Genomic DNA, 18,279 nt, shown 5'->3' with positions numbered 1-18,279 from the left:
CCATGCTAATCCCTATGGCAATTCTCATCCAGTTCCTGCCCTCCTCACTCAAAACACCTCCTCACTAGAACTCTTTGAGCTAGCTTTAAACATGCCTTGCCATCAAACTTTGCCCTCAATGTGCCTGCAAGTGTTTCCTCAAAGGAGTCTTCTGAGAGTTCATGACTTCATTGGAGTTGTAAACAAGCAACTGGTGTAATAAAAATGTCTTAATCAGGTCTGCCTTTGGCCACTCAATTTAAAAACACCCTGCGTGTCTTTCGCTGATGTTTTAAAAAAAATAAGTTTTGGCTTGTGTATAAGTTTTAGGCATTTACCAGGCACTGCTATTAGATGCTCAGGTACTGAAACCAGTTTGCACTGGCAGTATCAATGGCCAGTTAATACCACTACACAGGACTATGCATCAAGGTTAAAGCAAACATACTGCTTGGCTAAATTGGCCCACACTGAATGTAGGCCAATCTAGCTAGTAATAACACTTATGGTACACAGTCAGCCTGGATATACTTTCTGTGTCTTGGCATTTTTACTGGCTCAGAGTCCGTACATGGTAGTAATGGCATATATTGATGCAGTCTGCATCGACATAATTAGAACAACCAGCATGAATATATTTTTATACTAGCATATCTCATGTGGAAAGGCGGCATGAAATGTTTTGGAAAATGTTCCTATGCACAATGTGTGATTTGCAACTATTGGGAGTTTCCATGTGCTTCCATAAAAAAACAATTGCAAACTGTATGGATTTCTAGCCAGTTTTTCAAAGAAAGTGCTCTAAAATGCATACTTTTAAACCAATGTTTCAAACATTTTCTTGGGAGTGAGAACCCCCCTCAAGCAACCCGTGTTTGGCTTGGGCTCCCTCATTGTGCTCTGTTGATCCTGCCTAATTGGCACAAATATTTAAGCCTCTTAAGTTTAGAAATGTACCAGCCTCCACTGTACATCATTTGTCACTGTGTATGACGTGTGTTTTAATGTTCACACAAAAGGGCAGGGTGCTCCTTAATGATATGATATGGCATTTAAAATGTGCCTGTCTACAAGTGTTTCTAGGCACGATAAGGCAAGGAGCGAGAAACAAAAGAGTAGGACAAAACACAGATCTTACTAGGCCTTGTGTCATTCAGATCGCGCTAGAGCAGGGAAGGGGGGAGGGGAGAAGTGCCGAGGGTGGGGTAGGAGGCAGACATGCAGAAACAAAGGAGAACCAAGAGGGCAGCCAACGGGCGGCAAGTGTGGCTACTCATAGGTGCAGCCAACGGGTGGAGAATAAGAGCGGGGACTGTAGGGTTACAGATGCAGACCACAAGTGCAGGGGAGCCAAGAGGAAGAGCAGGATTGCAACAGGACAGGCAGGGACCTGGGCCCGAATTCAGAGCTTGACCAGGTGACCAGTGCATGGATCAGACAAGTGATCAGCAAGGGAGAGGAAGAGAGAAGGCAGAAGCAAAGAGACAGGTCTTGGGGTGCTTCCAGAACCAGAGATGGTTCTCCTCAAGTTTCAGCGAGGCCGGGAGGCTGTTTCCAGGGGGAGGCCCCAGCCGAAGAAAGAGATCTGCCTTCAACTCTTTGCTTGGAAAAGTGACTGACTCTCAGAGAATTGGAGGTGGTGCAGTGGAGAGCTTATGCCATCCTATATATATTTATTCATATGATAAAAAAGTTAGTCTTGCATGAACCTTTCTTCAGTAGAGAAATCTAACTTTGCTGTAGTTAATTTAGAGTTGTAGTAATAAACCATATTTGGGATCCTGAACACAAACTCAAGGGAAGATTTCTCGAGTCTCCTTTTTGCGGATGTGCCACCGCTGGCCGAGTGCAAAAAATTGTAAGGGGGCCTCACCAAATGTTTTGCCCCGGGCCTCACCACAGCTTGTGACAGCCCTGACACTACCAGATGTCTCGGGGTTAGGTGTGTTCTAAAAATGCCAAAAAAAATAAATAAATCAATAAATTGGTCCCCAAGTTTAGGCAGGGGACTTTGTACCAGCCAGTAAGGCACAACAGGCTAATATCAAAACAAGCCCTGAAACGTTCGCTGTGATGCGTCAAACCCCATGTGCCAGTAAGGCACAAAAGTGAAGTTTGATGTTGTACTAGTGGCACTCTTCTTTCTGCATGAAGATGTGTGTTGGGGGGGGAGGGGTATTTGGGGGTCCATTTTAACATGGTGGTTGAGAGCTCCCCTTGCTTAGAGTGAAAACAGTCTGAGGCACCCATGGGGTGCAAACATTACAATGGCGGCCCCACACCCCTTTGCTTAGAGCAAAAACAGCCTGAAGCTCCCGTGGTGTGCATACATTATAATGGCGACAGAGATAAGGTTAATAGCCTCCGATTAGCATGAGACGGCCAGCCAGCAGGGAGCCTGAAACACTAAATGGCCACCAAAAAGCTACAAGGCATTCTTTGTCAGCAAGGGGCTGATGTGGAGGAACCAGTGGTAAAGAGTTGATAACACTCCTGTATACCCCGAGGGAAGTGACAGCTGGAAGACGAGTGCACATTTAAAGGACCACGCCCCCTCGACCCCCTCCCGCCCCCACGAAATCTATAAAGGAATGTATTGCCGTGCTGTAATACTGCTGGCTGGCCACATGGGGGCAGGTGCTGGGGGCCCCACTGAGGCTCGAGGCCCCTTTCATTTGAAAAAGCTGAAAGGCCATGACGCTGGCCCTGCCTATCCCTTTCCAAGGCATCTGCTAACGAGGTATTTATAGACGAGAGATGCAGGAGTTGATGGAAAGGTGCATTATTGTAGACAGTGGATGAGATTTGTTTTACCTGCAGTAGCGCGTATTGTGCAGGCTGATCCATGACTCAATATAGTCTGGCATTATATTGCAAAACAAGTCACGAGCCTGCCTGCCAGCTGAAGGTATTTCCAAACACGCGCCGGAGGTCTTATTTGTGCCATTATGGTTGATTAGCGTATGCCGGGTGTAAGCGATTAAGCTGAGCTTAGTATCTGGGAGTTGCCAAGCCAATTGGCCCACATGCAGGTGGGCGTCACTGGTGGAGCCTGCGTTAACTGTGGGTAATTAGCATTTCACACACCTGGGAGCAGATTCACACAGTGGCAGATGGAGCTGTGTGCAGACAGCGGCGGCGCAGAAAATGACGGGTGGGAAGCTGAGGGTGGATATACAAGGAACAGCTGGATAAGGCGTGCCTGCACAGATATGCAAGAAATGGGCTGCAGATGTGAGACTGGTGGAAACATTCTGCCATCTCTCCTAAAACATATTTTAGTTTTGACCTCTTAGCTCGTTTTAGTCTTCTCCTTTTCTTTATCGTCCTAACTTAGCGCCAAGATGCATTCGGGCGCACGTCGCGCTCTACAAATGCTGTTAAGATAAGATAAGATTTCGCGTGATTGGCATCCTATGAAGGAGTGGTCCAAGGGGCTACCACGCACAGGTGACATGGTAGTAGTCGAACATGAGGGCCCCCCCTGAGGCCCCTATGCTTGAGGCTGATGCCTGTGTGCTATGGCGCGTTACAAATAAACAAATAAATAATAAATAAACACTACAAATTCAGAGCAGCTGTCCATGAAATCACACCTTCATGCAAATATTAGTATACCCACTTTGAATGTTTTGAGTAATTGGGACATTGCAATAAAAACAAAAGGCATGAACATAGTTCTGTTGATCTTCATAGTTAGTTCACCCGTAGTGAGGGTTTTTTGTGCACCCACCTTCTTGTGCTATATAACACATGTAAGTACATGGCAGCACTCACTGTGTTATATGGGAGTTCTGCTGCCCTTATCTTCCTTGTGACCCCTCCCTCCACTTGCTAGTGGCTCCCTAGTCTGAATCCTTAGCTTGCTCTAGAACCTGGCTGAATCTTAAGGTTATAGACATCTTTGGTGTGTTTTTGTCATGATACTTTTGTCATGAGATCTGGTGCCATGCTATGCATCGTGTGCCCCGTGCTGAAAGGTTCAAGGCGCATCAGAAATAACACTGTGCCCTGCCAGTGTTGCCACATGAGCATCATTACACAATCAGCCTCATTACGAGTGTGGCGTAATTGGGAAAAAATGGCGGTAACAGAATTAATGCCAGTTTCCCAGACCGCAATTTATCTAGTTGAGAGGTGAAGTGGAAGATTCACCTCCGGCAAAAAATCTGGAGTTGTATTCTACCACTTACCACCCGAGGTAAATTTGCCAACATCCCCATGGACTCTTATGGACTCCAGACAAGTGGGACTAACTCTGTCCTTATCCATTTCGTCATTGCATGGTAAATCCGTGAGAATGACTACTGGAAACGGTAAGCGAATATGGCAGTACTTCCACCAGGATTTCGGTCATATTCGTAATGAGGCGCATTGTGTGGCGCAGCGTAGAGCGCATCAAATGCTTTTTCGGATTGCGTTCATGCGACTCATACTACAAGGAACGGTTTCCTCTGGGGTGGGTGCTATCCCTGAATGGCCTTAATGCAGCTGCGACCCATAGTACAAGGAACGGTGGCCTCTGGGGTGGACGCTATCCCTGAATGGCCTTAATGCAGCTGCGACCCATAGTACAAGGAACGGTGGCCTCTGGGGTGGACGCTATCCCTGAATGGCCTTAATGCAGCTGCGACCCATAGTACAAGGAACGGTGGCCTCTGGGGTGGACGCTATCCCTGAATGGCCTTAATGCAGCTGCGACCCATAGTACAAGGAACGGTGGCCTCTGGGGCGGGCGCTATCCCTGAATGTCGTTAATGCAGCTGTGACCCATATTACAAGGAACTGTGGCCTCTGGGATGGGAGCTAGCCCTGAATGGCCTTAATGAAGCTGCGACCCATAGTACTAGGAACGGTGGCCTCTGGGGTGGGCCCTATCCCTGAATGGCCTTAATGCAGCTGCGACCCATAGTACAAGGAACGGTGGCCTCTGGGGTGGGCCCTATCCCTGAATGTCTTTAATGCAGGTGCGACCCATACTACAAGGCCTCTGGGATGGGAGCTAGCCCTGAATGGCCTTAATGCAGCTGCGACCCATAGTACAAGGAACGGTGGCCTCTGGGGTGGGCCCTATCCCTGAATGGCCTTAATGCAGGTGTGACCCATAGTACAAGGAACTGTGGCCTCTGGGGTGGCTGCTATCCCTGAATGGCCTTAATCGAGATGCGACCCATAGTACAAGGAACGGTGGCCTCTGCGGTGGATGCTATCCCTGAATGGCCTTAATGCAGCTGCGACCCATAGTACCAGGAACGGTGGCCTCTGGGGTGGGCGATATCCCTGAATTTCCTTAATGCAGCTGCGACCCATAGTACAAGGAACGGTGGCCACTGGGACGGGTGCTAAGCCTGAATCTCCTTAATGCAGCTGCGACCCATAGTACAAGGAATGGTGGCCTCTGGGGTGGGCGCTATCTCTGAATGGCCTTAATCCAGCTGCGACCTATAGTACAAGGAACGGTGGCCTCTGGGGTGCACGCTATCTCTGAATGGACTTAATGCAGCTGCGACCCATAGTACAAGGAACGGTGGCCTCTGGGGTGGGCTCTATCCCTGAATGGCCTTAATGCAGCTGAGACCCATAGTACAAGGAACGGTGGCCTCTGGGGTGGGCGCTATCCCTGAATGGCCTTGATGCAGCTGCGACCCATAGTACAAGGAACGGTGGCCTCTGGGATGGGAGCTAGCCCTGAATGGCCTTAATGCAGCTGCGAACCATAGTACTAGGAACAGTGGCCTCTGGGGTGGGCGATATCCCTGAATTTCCTTAATGCAGCTGCGACCCATAGTACAAGGAACGGTAGCCACTGGGGCGGGTGCTAACCCTGAATGTCCTTAATGCAGCTGCGACCCATAGTACAAGGAATGGTGGCCTCTGGGGTGGGCGCTATCCCTGAATGGCCTTACTGCAGCTGCAACCTATACTACAAGGAACGGTGGCCTCTGGGGTGGGCGCTATCTCTGAATGGCCTTAATGCAGCTTCGACCCATAGTACAAGGAACGGTGGACTCTGGGGTGGACGCTATCCCTGAATGTCCTTAATGCAGCTGGGACCCATAGTACTAGAAACGGTGGCCTCTGGGGTGGGCGCTATCCCTGAATGGCCTTAATGCAGCTGCGACCCATAGTACAAGGAACGGTGGCCTCTGGGATGGGAGCTAGCCCTGAATGGCCTTAATGCAGCTGCGACCCATAGTACTGGGAACGTGGCCTCTGGGGTGGGCGATATCCCTGAATGGCCTTAATGCAGCTGCGACCCATAGTACAAGGAACGGTGGCCTCTGGGATGGGAGCTAGCCCTGAATGGCCTTAATGCAGCTGCGACCCATAGTACTAGGAACGGTGGCCTCTGGGGTGGGCGCTATCCCTGAATGGCCTTAATGCAGCTGCGCCCATAGTACAAGGAACGGTGGCCTCTGGGATGGGAGCTAGCCCTGAATGGCCTTAATGCAGCTGCGACCCATAGTAAAAGGAACGGTGGCCTCTGGGATGGGAGCTAGCCCTGAATGGCCTTAATGCAGCTGCGACCCATAGTACAAGGAACGGTGGCCTCTGGGATGGGAGCTAGCCCTGAATGGCCTTAATGCAGCTGCGACCCATAGTACACGGAACGGTGGCCTCTGGGATGGGAGCTAGCCCTGAATGGCCTTAATGCAGTTGCGACCCATAGTACAAGGAACGGTGGCCTCTGGGGTGGGCCCTATCCCTGAATTGCCTTAATGCAGCTGCGACCCATAGTACAAGGAACGGTGGCCTCTGGGATGGGAGCTAGCCCTGAATGGCCTTAATGCAGCTGCGACCCATAGTACAAGGAACGTTGGCCTCTGGGATGGGAGCTAGCCCTGAATGGCCTTAATGCAGCTGCGACCCATAGTACAAGGAACGGTGGCCTCTGGGATGGGAGCTAGCCCTGAATGGCCTTAATGCAGCTGCGACCCATAGTACTAGGAACGGTGGCCTCTGGGGTGGGCGCTATCCCTGAATGGCCTTAATGCAGCTGCGCCCATAGTACAAGGAACGGTGGCCTCTGGGATGGGAGCTAGCCCTGAATGGCCTTAATGCAGCTGCGACCCATAGTACAAGGAACGGTGGCCTCTGGGATGGGAGCTAGCCCTGAATGGCCTTAATGCAGCTGCGACCCATAGTACAAGGAACGGTGGCCTCTGGGATGGGAGCTAGCCCTGAATGGCCTTAATGCAGCTGCGACCCATAGTACACGGAACGGTGGCCTCTGGGATGGGAGCTAGCCCTGAATGGCCTTAATGCAGTTGCGACCCATAGTACAAGGAACGGTGGCCTCTGGGGTGGGCCCTATCCCTGAATTGCCTTAATGCAGCTGCGACCCATAGTACAAGGAACGGTGGCCTCTGGGATGGGAGCTAGCCCTGAATGGCCTTAATGCAGCTGCGACCCATAGTACAAGGAACGTTGGCCTCTGGGATGGGAGCTAGCCCTGAATGGCCTTAATGCAGCTGCGACCCATAGTACAAGGAACGGTGGCCTCTGGGATGGGAGCTAGCCCTGAATGGCCTTAATGCAGCTGCGACCCATAGTACAAGGAACGGTGGCCTCTGGGATGGGAGCTAGCCCTGAATGGCCTTAATGCAGCTGCGACCCATAGTACAAGGAACGGTGGCCTCTGGGATGGGAGCTAGCCCTGAGTGGCCTTAATGCAGCTGCGACCCATAGTACAAGGAACGGTGGCCTCTGGGGTGGGCCCTATCCCTGAATTGCCTTAATGCAGCTGCGACCCATAGTACAAGGAACGGTGGCCTCTGGGGTGGGAGCTAGCCCTGAATGGCCTTAATGCAGCTGCGACCCATAGTACAAGGAACGGTGGCCTCTGGGATGGGAGCTAGCCCTGAATGGCCATAATGCAGCTGCGACCCATAGTACAAGGAACGGTGGCCTCTGGGATGGGAGCTAGCCCTGAATTGCCTTAATGCAGCTGCGACCCATAGTACAAGGAACGGTGGCCTCTGGGGTGGGAGCTAGCCCTGAATGGCCATAATGCAGCTGTGACCCAAAGTACAAGGAACGGTGGCCTCTGGGGTGGGAGCTAGCCCTGAATGGCCTTAATGCAGCTGCGACCCATAGTACAAGGAACGGTGGCCTCTGGGATGGGAGCTAGCCCTGAATTGCCTTAATGCAGCTGCGACCCATAGTACAAGGAACGGTGGCCTCTGGGGTGGGAGCTAGCCCTGAATGGCCATAATGCAGCTGTGACCCAAAGTACAAGGAACGGTGGCCTCTGGGGTGGGAGCTAGCCCTGAATGGCCTTAATGCAGCTGCGACCCATAGTACAAGGGATGTTTTTCTCTTTAATTGCTCGACTTGAAACAATAACTCTCCAAAATGGAACATACACGGAGGAAATCCTAATCCCATAAAGTTAAAGAGGCCTCAAGAAAAACTCAACACTTATTCCCTCCCAAAAACAAACAAGCGAAGGAAGCCCACCCTTACACAACTCCTCCACAATCCCACAAATGTAGCTAAAGAACTCTTCAAAATAGCATCGACTTTTAAAACACTGTCATACCTCCCACCCACTATGGCACCATTTTATGATTCGGAGCATTGAGATGCAGGAATTTTCTGCATCCTAAAAGTGCAGAATAAATGACAAAATCACACAACTCTAATTCCCTCTTTTTCTTTCTGACTTGCTTCTACTCAATCTGTCTACCAATATTGACAGCATCAAAACACTCAGGCGACACCACTTCTACAAAGGGATCGGCCCATCGCTTGCCCTTTTCATCTCACACCTCAGTTTCTCCCAAGACTCCTTCCCAAACCATTTGAAGCTCTTTTGTATTAAACCCAGACTAAAGAAAAGTACTGTCAACCAAAAAGAACTGGGACATATCAGGCCTTTTGCCAATCTAATATTCCCAGAACAGGTTCTCAAGTCAATTGCCAAGAACAACTTCAGAGACATTTCAAAGCAAACCAGTTTCCGAGCTAAACAAGGTACCGAAACTACAGTGGTAACGGTGATCGACTCCAACAGAGGAATGCTTCTGGATCTTCTCCGCCATCTGCCTCGAAGTGGTCCGATCATTGTGCTCCAATAGATTATCTAACATTTGCCAAGGCCCTTACGCAGCTCATGCCGTTCTTTTCATTTGTGGAGTCCCACAAGGTTTTATCTCGTCTCACATATTCTCCAATATCCACATGCTCTCCCTGACCAAATCCAAAACGGAATTTGCCACATTTGGACGACCTGAAGCCCTCTGGGTCCTTTACACCTGCTACCAAAAAATGATGATCTTTGACCATAACATCTTCAAAGCCACAAAGGCCAAAAGCCGTGGAGTAACCCTCAACCTCTTCGCTCTGGTTGAGGACCATATGAACTCCACCCTCTCTCCCAGCCAGTTCACACTGAAACTACTCCACAACATAAAACCTTTTCCATTCCCCAACCATTTAAGGACTGTAACTCAGGCCCTCTCCACCTCAGAACTGGATTATTGCGATGCCATAACAAAAGCAGCCACCTCCGCTCTAATACACAATGTGGAAATTCTGCAGAACTTTGAAGCCAGAATAACATTCAATATCAATCACTAGGAGCACAACCACACGACCATCCAATCACAAGGAGCACAACCCCGGACCATCCAATCACTAGGAGCACAATCACACGACCATCCAATCACTAGGAGCACAGCCCCCGACCATCCAATCACTAGGAGCTCAACCCCCGACCATCCAATCACTAGGAGCACAGGCCCCGACTGCCCAATCACTTCGTTTTCTCTTGTCAGAGAGACACACACATTTACATTTCTGGTTTTTGATGCACAGAGCTTTGCACTGCTATGGACAACTTATCCAACCAGATCTTCACCCACAATCCCACAAGACTCCTATGCTCATCTAACAAGAACACCTGCTCTGCATAACACCCCCCTTTCCACAGTCTGGACAACACCCACCCGCCTGCCTTTCCTTGTCCTCAGAGCCTGCCATTAGACCCCCGCCACAACAGCTTGGGGGAGTTTTTCAAGGTCTCCCTTAAACTGGTGTGGTAGGAGAAGGCACGGCAGGTGTCCAATTGAAATTAAATGTGATCGGCTCTCCGGAGCCGAGCGCATTCAATAACTATAGGGTGCCTGCCGTGTCTGTTGAAAAATGAGGTGCACCACCCACCACGTGCCACATGACTAGGGGCGCGCAGGGGGAGTGGAAGGGCACCACATTTTTGATTTGCTGCACAGGGGCCTTCAGCTTCTAAGGCCGCCCCTGCGTGTCCTGGCCCACCCACCCACAACCTTGCCCTCGCCCATCCAACCACAACCTTCCTGCTGTCTGTCCAATCCACCCACCCCGTGCGTCTCGAGCATGTCCATGAAAGACCCGACCGCTACCAGTTTCGATGCAACCTGATAAACTGGCTTCTCGCCAGTTCTATGATGTTTGCTCGGGATAATATGTGCGAGGCGCATTTACCAATTTTTTGTTTCACAATTGACTACAAAAATAGCAGGGGGAGACGCCCGCAACCTCCCCAGCTCTAGTGCTCCACCTTAATAAATACCTACACCAAACCCCCATCTACTTTTGCGCCATCACCACTTCACCACACCACAACAACAAACAAACACACGTAAACCGCACCAACAGCACATGAGGTCTTGCATTGGTTCGATATTCTCACCAAAGCTCAGCGCGAGGTGAAAACCGAACTGAAGCCGCCAACAGCACACCGCTTCTATCGCTTTTCTACTCCCTCTTCACCAGACTAACCTAACCCGCCCGCCTCTTGTTTTACAGATCCGCCAGAGCGCCTGGGGACCAATTCCATTGGTGACGGTGCGCTATATAAATACCTTTAACATTAACATCAGACATCGAGCAAATGAGCTTGCGAGCAAATGGGCCCGTTCCTAAAGCAGGGAGGGAGTCATTTCAGTAGAAGAGGGGGTCAGCTGTCTCCCCGCAAGTATTTTGTGCTCTGTGTTCAGTTTGCAAGAGAGGCTGGCAATCCACTTGTGAGGACTTTGATTAGTTCTACAGTTGCTCTCAGAAATGGCACCTGGGACCCGCTGCAGCCGCCCTCCAGCCCAGGATCCGCCAATGAGTCACCCGTTCCTGGGATCAGCAGAGCAGCCTTGGCCGAGGAGAACCAGTCGGCAGGTCGGTGTGGACAAGAGGAAAACTGGAAAGGGGCAGTCCAGGGAAAGACAGCGCCAGTGACAGCAAGATAATCGACTGGACTGTAGGCCTATGGGGGGAATGAAGAGGAGGAAACGGCAGGCCGGGGCTGCTGCTTGCAGGAAGGTCGGATAGGGCATGGGGGATCATGGAGAGAGGAACTGCAGAGGAGTGTAAGAAGAGGCAGGGCAATGAAGCTTTTCCAGGTTGACACAACCCATCAAATCAATGTAGGCCACTCTGGTCTGCTCCTCGAGGCTGCTGGCAGGCAGGAAAGGGTTACATATTCAATATCAGATCCCCCTGATGACAATCAAATCCAGCTTCAATTTTTGAAAGGACCAATATGAGGGCCATGGTCATGTGTCTGCTTCACAGGGAAGCTGTTGGCAACAAAGGCTGTTGGAGCAAAGAAACCATGGTTTAGAAGTCGAGGCCAGAGCTCTTCCACTGTTTTACTTTTTAGTTTTGGCTATTAGATGGCGCTGCAGGCGCTGCCTGTAAACTGAAACTATTGGCATGGAAAGTACAACTTGGAGAGAGTTCAGATGTGAGGAGAGGCACACGCTACGGACGTTGTTTGGTTTTTTAAGCACCCATTGAACATCTATGGGCATACTATTCCCTGCGGCCGTTCCCACTCACTACCAGCCTCCCTCCAGCCCAAATGACACAATGCCTCTGTGATCTCTTTGAGCTATCCAAGAGCTTTTAAGGGGATGTCATGTTATTTCTAAGCGATCTTCTGAAAATGATGCCCTACTTGCACTTGTAAACCAGGTTTAATAAAATTGTGTTATCGAAGTTTACCTTCAACTTTTGATTTATAAGCCATAATTGTGTCCTCGAATCTGTTCCTTACACTGAATTTCTGTTAAAAAAGAATCACTGGGAAATTCTTGTATAGGCATCAGATTACCCAGGCACAGCCATGATGTGCTCAGGCTCTCAGCATTTCCCAACTGTTTCCATCTTATAACCAGTTTGTACAATTATGGCAGTGCCTGGAAGATGCCTATCATAGACCTGCTGAAAATCCAAAGCTGTTGCATTTACAAATGCTTGTTTATTGGTCGGTTAAATTGGATATGGCTCCAGTCATTTGCTATGTAAATAATTTCTAGCACTGGTGTATTATCTGCAAGGTTTGGCCCTCTTATTCCTCATCATCAAATAGTAGATTTGGAGATTTATCCAATAAGGCCATTGCGGGGATATAGTTCAGGCAGCTTTTGTCCATAAACATTTTACACTTCACTCATTCAAAATTAAACTATATTAAAGACCACGACATTACATTTCTGCCTTCAGAATTATAAATATTTTTGTTAAAGTGTAATTGGAGGGATTCCGGGAAGGAATAGCGACCTTGTATCTATGCAAGGTTCTACAACTCAGTGGTTGCGAAAGCGCGCTCCATTCGATCCAGACTCTGGGGTTTACAAACCGAGTGCCGACTCACGCACCACCTTCCACCTCAACCAGGGATGTGGAACATAACCTGACATGGCTACAGAACTTACCACGAGGACAAGTGCCAGAGCGGCCAAAGGAGCAGCACATGCCAACCTTCAGAGAAAGGGTTAAATAATCACATATTACATTTATTTATGTGTTTATTTATCTACAGGAGGAACAAAGCTCTTTCGATCACAAAAGAACATACAACAGATAATAAGAATTCAGATTTGATGGGAAGCAGTGAGCTTCTTACAATGGGGTGCGTTTGAGGGGCATTCTGACCAGGTTGTGGAGGGGAGTAAATGGAACATTCACTAGGGACAATAGATAAGTGGACATACATAGATTAAGGACAATGAACATTGGACATTTTGAAGTGCAGTTAGGCGGTACGGCCAACTTGCTCGGGATGTGACCATGATGGGTGAAGTACTAGCGTGGAGGCAGAGGAAGTGAGAGACAGAGGCAGTGTAGAGGCGAGGACAATTTTTAAATATCAGGTAGATGAGAGGTAGGTTAAGAGGATAACTCGGAGGCGAGGAGGTAGGCTTTTAGTTTGGTATTGAACTATTCCATGTGGACTGTTTCTAGGATGTCCTTGGGGAAGAGAATTCCATGCAAGAAGAGACAAGCAGCAGAAGCGAGAGGAATCCCAGGGAGGCTGAGGAGCCACAAGGGCAGTCGAGGAGGCAGACCGGAGATTGCGAGAAGGCTTATAGAGTTGGATAGAGGAGGATAGATACAGTGGTGCCTTACCGTGGATAGATTTGTTCACCATGAGAAGAAATTTAAATCTGGCCCTGCTTTGCATCATCAGCCATCCAGCCTGGTGACGGTATGAGGAAATAGGTGTGGTGTGAGGGAATTCAAAGAGAGTCCTGGTAGCAAAGTTAATGATCTTGTCGAGAGGACAGAAAGCATAGTCGTGGAGACCAAAGAGGAGGCTGGCACAGTAGTCCTGTTTAGAGAAGACAAGAGTGGTTAAGAGATGCTTGGCCGTGTGGAAACGAAGGAGGTGCCTGATTTTCCTAATATTTAGGGGGCTGAGGTGAGCTGCTGTTCCAGTTTTGGAGATGAAAGTATGAAAGTAGAGAAGGTGTGAGAAGGGTCATAGATGACACAGATGTTTCTAGCTGAAGAAGAGTAGGAGAGAGTGTCAGATGGGAACTGGATAGGCAGAGGAGGAGATGAGAATTTGGCAGGGAAGAAGAGTACCTCTGTTTTGATAGAGTTTAACATCAGAGAGCGCAAAGCCATCCAATATTTAATGGAAATGTTGGAAATGTTGATAGAGAGATCAAAGGAGAGTTCAGGAAAAGAGAAGAAGATTTGGGTGTCGTCCGTGAAAAATTGGTATGAGAACTCAAAGGAGGAGATTAGTGCCCCAAGAGCAGAGGTGTAGAGTGTAAAGAGGAGCGGACCCAAGACAGAGCCTCGTGGAATACCAACAGTTAGAGAAGTGAGTTGAGAGGTGTTGTTGCTCCAGGAGACAGAGAGTTGGAGCGGTTTAAGGTAGGATTCAATCTAGGCAAGGGCTTGATCACAAATCACAAAAAGAAAGAGAGTATTAAGGAGATCAGAGTGATTGACAGTGTCAAAGGCAGCAGACAGGTCAAGGAGAATTAGGATAGTGGATAGGTTTGAGTGGTTAGCAGAGACGATGAAGTTGGACACATTCATGCAAGCAGTTTCCATGGAGTGACAGGAGCAGAAACCTACTTGTAGTGGGTCTCTCTTGTACACAACCCTTTCAAGCACTTTAGAGTAGTGCGGAAGGAGAGACACAGGACACAAGTTAGCCGGTAGGTTCGGGTAAGTCCCTTGCTTTTTTAGGAGAGGGATGATTGTGGCAGTTTTAAAAACAGAGGGAAAGCAAGCAGACTCAACGGACAGGGTGAAGAGTTCAGCAAAGTGAGAGGCCACTGTTGGGGCAATAGGCATGACAAGCGGAGGACGAAGAGGGTCTGATGGGGGCACAAGAGGGTTTAGCCTTCATCAATAGAGAAAGCACTTCCTCAGTATTAGTGTGACTAAAGTGGGAGCTGGAGGCAGAGGATGATGTTAGAGTGGGTGGAGTGTAAAATGTAGTAGGAGGGAGAGTGAGGGAGATTGAGAACTGTAGGTCAAAGAGAACGGGGCAATGGCAGAAGGTTTGCATTACCGTTTAGTGATAGGTGAAGCAAGTGGTGCGGAACGGTCAGAGAGTGGAAAGGAGATGGTGCTGGAAACAATTGAGTGATCAGATATGGATGGAGTGACAGTAGTATTAGTGGCTGAGAGAGAGGTGGAGATGAATAAGAGATCCAAAGAGTTACCCCCTGCGTGGGTAGGTAGGTTATGGAGTGGAGACCGTGGTCACTAAGAAAAGACTGAAGTTCAGATTTCTGAGAAGTGGCGGAGTAGGCAGGTTAAACTTAAGAGAATGAAGTGATGTTTAGTGGAAAGAGAATCAAGGAGTTGCCCAAGGTCATCAAAGAATGGTCCAGTGGGACCAGGAGGGGGCGATAGATGGAGATGATGTGACCCGAGTGAGGCAGAGCAATAGTATAGAGGGTGAATTCAAAAGAGGTAGGAGATGACGTGGCATTGGAGATTTGTGAGGCATTGAGGCGGGAAGACAGTAGGTGTCCGATGCAACTACCTTTGCCAGTCAGTCGAGGAGAGTGAACAAAGGATAATTGTCCCGGGATGACACGGAGTGACACAGGTTCGGTCCCCGGGTCTGCGCTTAGAAACCTCTGGCTATTAAGCGCATTATAAATAACCTATCATATAAATAACCTATCATATTATAAATAACCTATCATATCATAGTTTGGAGTTGTGTAGGGCCACCAGAGTGTCCGTTTCAGATGGATAGATACAGTTTTCAGTGATAGCAAGAAGGTCTAGGGGAGGAGAGCTGGACTGAAAGTAGCCTGTGATAAAGGAAGTTTAGTTTCATACAGACTGAGCATTCCAGAGTGCAATGTTCAGTTGATGAGGTAAGGAAGAGAAGTTGAGTCTCAGAGGAAGAGAGGCGAGGTGGATAGGTGTTAGAGAAGGTATGTTTAGCTTGTCAGCTTTGTTTGTGGAAGGAGGTGGAAGAGAACTGGAGTAGTGGGAGTTTCCAGTAGTGAGTTTTATAATAGAGACAGGAAAGGAGGAATTTGTAGCGTGATTGGAGAAAGCATAGGGAGTGGTGAGTAGGAGGAGCGGGAGTGAATGCACTATAGGTTAGTAGCACAGTGGGGGGGCGTGGCTAACCGCCATGTGAGAAGGACGCGTCTTCAGTCGGCTCCAGCGATGTGCCCAACATTTGGCCGCTAAAACAACATTTTGCCGCAGCAACCACTCCCGATTTTCATGCCAGAGGCAGGGGTCGGCTGGACGCGCAGTCTGCCGAGGTTTCGGACGTCTGGAGGACTCCGCCGGAGAGAAACGCTGTGGGCCTGGCGAAGCGATCCGGCGCACAAAATGGCGGCAGTGATCGGCACGGATCGGCCGCTACACCCGGAGGCTTGAACCCGGCGAACTCCGCAGAGATCGGAGCACGCTTGACAAGGAGCAGGCGAGCTGAGGCGGGGATTGCTGGCGGTGCGTGGCTCTAGACCGGGCCTGAGTTGTGCGACTCAGCGCAGGACCGGGCGGCGGAGGCCTGGAGAGGGCGGGAGGGGCAGCGCGTGTGGCGGTCCCGACGGATGAGAAGAGGCGACCAACCCTCGCCGGGCCGGGTTGATCCTCGCCAGCAGCAAGTCGCAACCAACCCGCAGCTGGTGGATTTCGGTGGAATACCCCCCTAAACGAAGTAAGGAGGGGGCGAAAGGGGCGAGGGGGCCTGAACTCCGTGGTGCGGGGGTGTGGAAGTTCGAGATAGGACGGGGAGGCCCTTCGCTCACCCACAGGCCGAACACGTGCGCAGCCCCTGGCTGGGAGTCGGGACCAGTGACTGGCATACTTAAACATCCTACTCGGGCGACCACCCCAGAGGACTCCTTGATAACCCCGGGGGCTCTACGCTTTGGGCCGGGCCCCGGACATGGGCAATTGCATCGCCGCACTATCAACTCCTCATGGGCAGCAGGCGCGAAGGCTTGAGCAATGGCCACTAAAGGGCCCAGAAACAAACAGAGGCAAACAACAATGGAGACCTACGCGGCCACGGGGGCTGCGGGGGCAGATGCCGTTCCTGACCATGGAGCCGCGGCGAGCAACGGGCCCCCCGAACCCGCTAATTCCCAGCTGCTGGAAGCCATCATGACGTTACAAAAAACGATGGAGAGTAAAATCGACGCAGTTGCTATAGACTTAAACTTGCTAAGGCAGGATGTACGATCCATAGCGGGCAGAACCGAAGCGCTTGAGACTCAAGTTAAGGAAAACACGGAGGCGAAAACGCTGCTCCTCAAAGAGGTGGACATTCTAACTCAGAAAGTTAAGAATCTAGAAGACAGGGCGGATGAGGCGGAGGGGCGCCCACGCCGAAACAACATCAGACTCATCGGCGTACCGGAGGGAATCGAAGGGAATGACCCCACCAACTATGTGGAGAACCTCCTGATCCAGGAAATTGGAGCTGGTAACTTGTCCCAAGGATTTACCATCGAAAGGGCTCACAGATCCCTCACCAAGAGGCCACCACCTGGAAACCCACCCAGGCCGATAATAGCCAAGGTACTTAATTACAGAGACAGAGAAACGATCCTTGCTTTTTCCAGGTCAGGCGGCAGCATAATCAGGAACTCAGTGAAAATCGCCATCTACCCGGACTACACCCTCCAGGTTCAAAGGAGCAGAGCCCAATTCATCCACACCAAAGTTAGACTGAAAAACGCAGGCCTGCGGTACATGCTCCTATATCCCGCCAGACTGAAGGTCCTAGTAAACAATAAAGCCCATTTTTTCGATACACCAGTGGAAGTATGTGAGTGGATGGACAGGGAACAAATCCCGGACATTGAGATCAGACAGCGTCGACCACGCCGGTCGGAGCCCTGACCATTGCCATACTGGCCCAAAACCTGATGACGACAACACACAGCATGACACTCTAAATGCGGCAACACGGAATCAACCGGAGCCATACTGAAGACCAACGGCGAAGCATACACCTGCTGAGCCAACCTTTCTTTTTTCCCCAGTAACTCTTTTGGGTGACTAACCCACCCGTAGGGCACCTGTAGACTTAGGTCAAACGGAGCGGAAACGGGATAGTCAGAGGGGGGGCAACCCCACTAGACTGGTTTTATTGGTTAAAAGTTTAATGGTTAACGTTTTTGGGATGGAGAACTCATATGCTACACTCCTGAGAGCCTGTCATGGCGAGAGGAACCTCGCCGGACCGGTCCTATGTTCTGGGATCTTGCAGTTAAAGGGTCATGTTTGGGGACCCGTTGTTACAGAAGTCTTGAATACAATGAGGGAAGGGACACGAGGGGGTAAAGCCCATGTTGGGAACTTTAGTCTGACCACACCGAGACCACAGGAACACTTCACAACAGTAATATCACTTGTAAGGCCTGGGCCCAAGCAGAGGACAATCTACAGGTACCATGACACCCATGGCAGGAAGCATTAACGTTTTAACGTGGAACGTCAGAGGCTTGAATAGCTTTGTTAAAAAACTCCGGATATACACCTACCTGCGTAGATGCAAGGTGGGAATCGCCATGCTGCAGGAAACACATTTAA

Source organism: Ambystoma mexicanum, chromosome 12 (genome assembly GCF_040938575.1).
Source record: "Ambystoma mexicanum isolate Mex_15411 chromosome 12, UKY_AmexF1_1, whole genome shotgun sequence".
Classification (NCBI taxonomy): domain Eukaryota; kingdom Metazoa; phylum Chordata; class Amphibia; order Caudata; family Ambystomatidae; genus Ambystoma; species Ambystoma mexicanum.
This window is presented reverse-complemented; position numbering follows the sequence as displayed.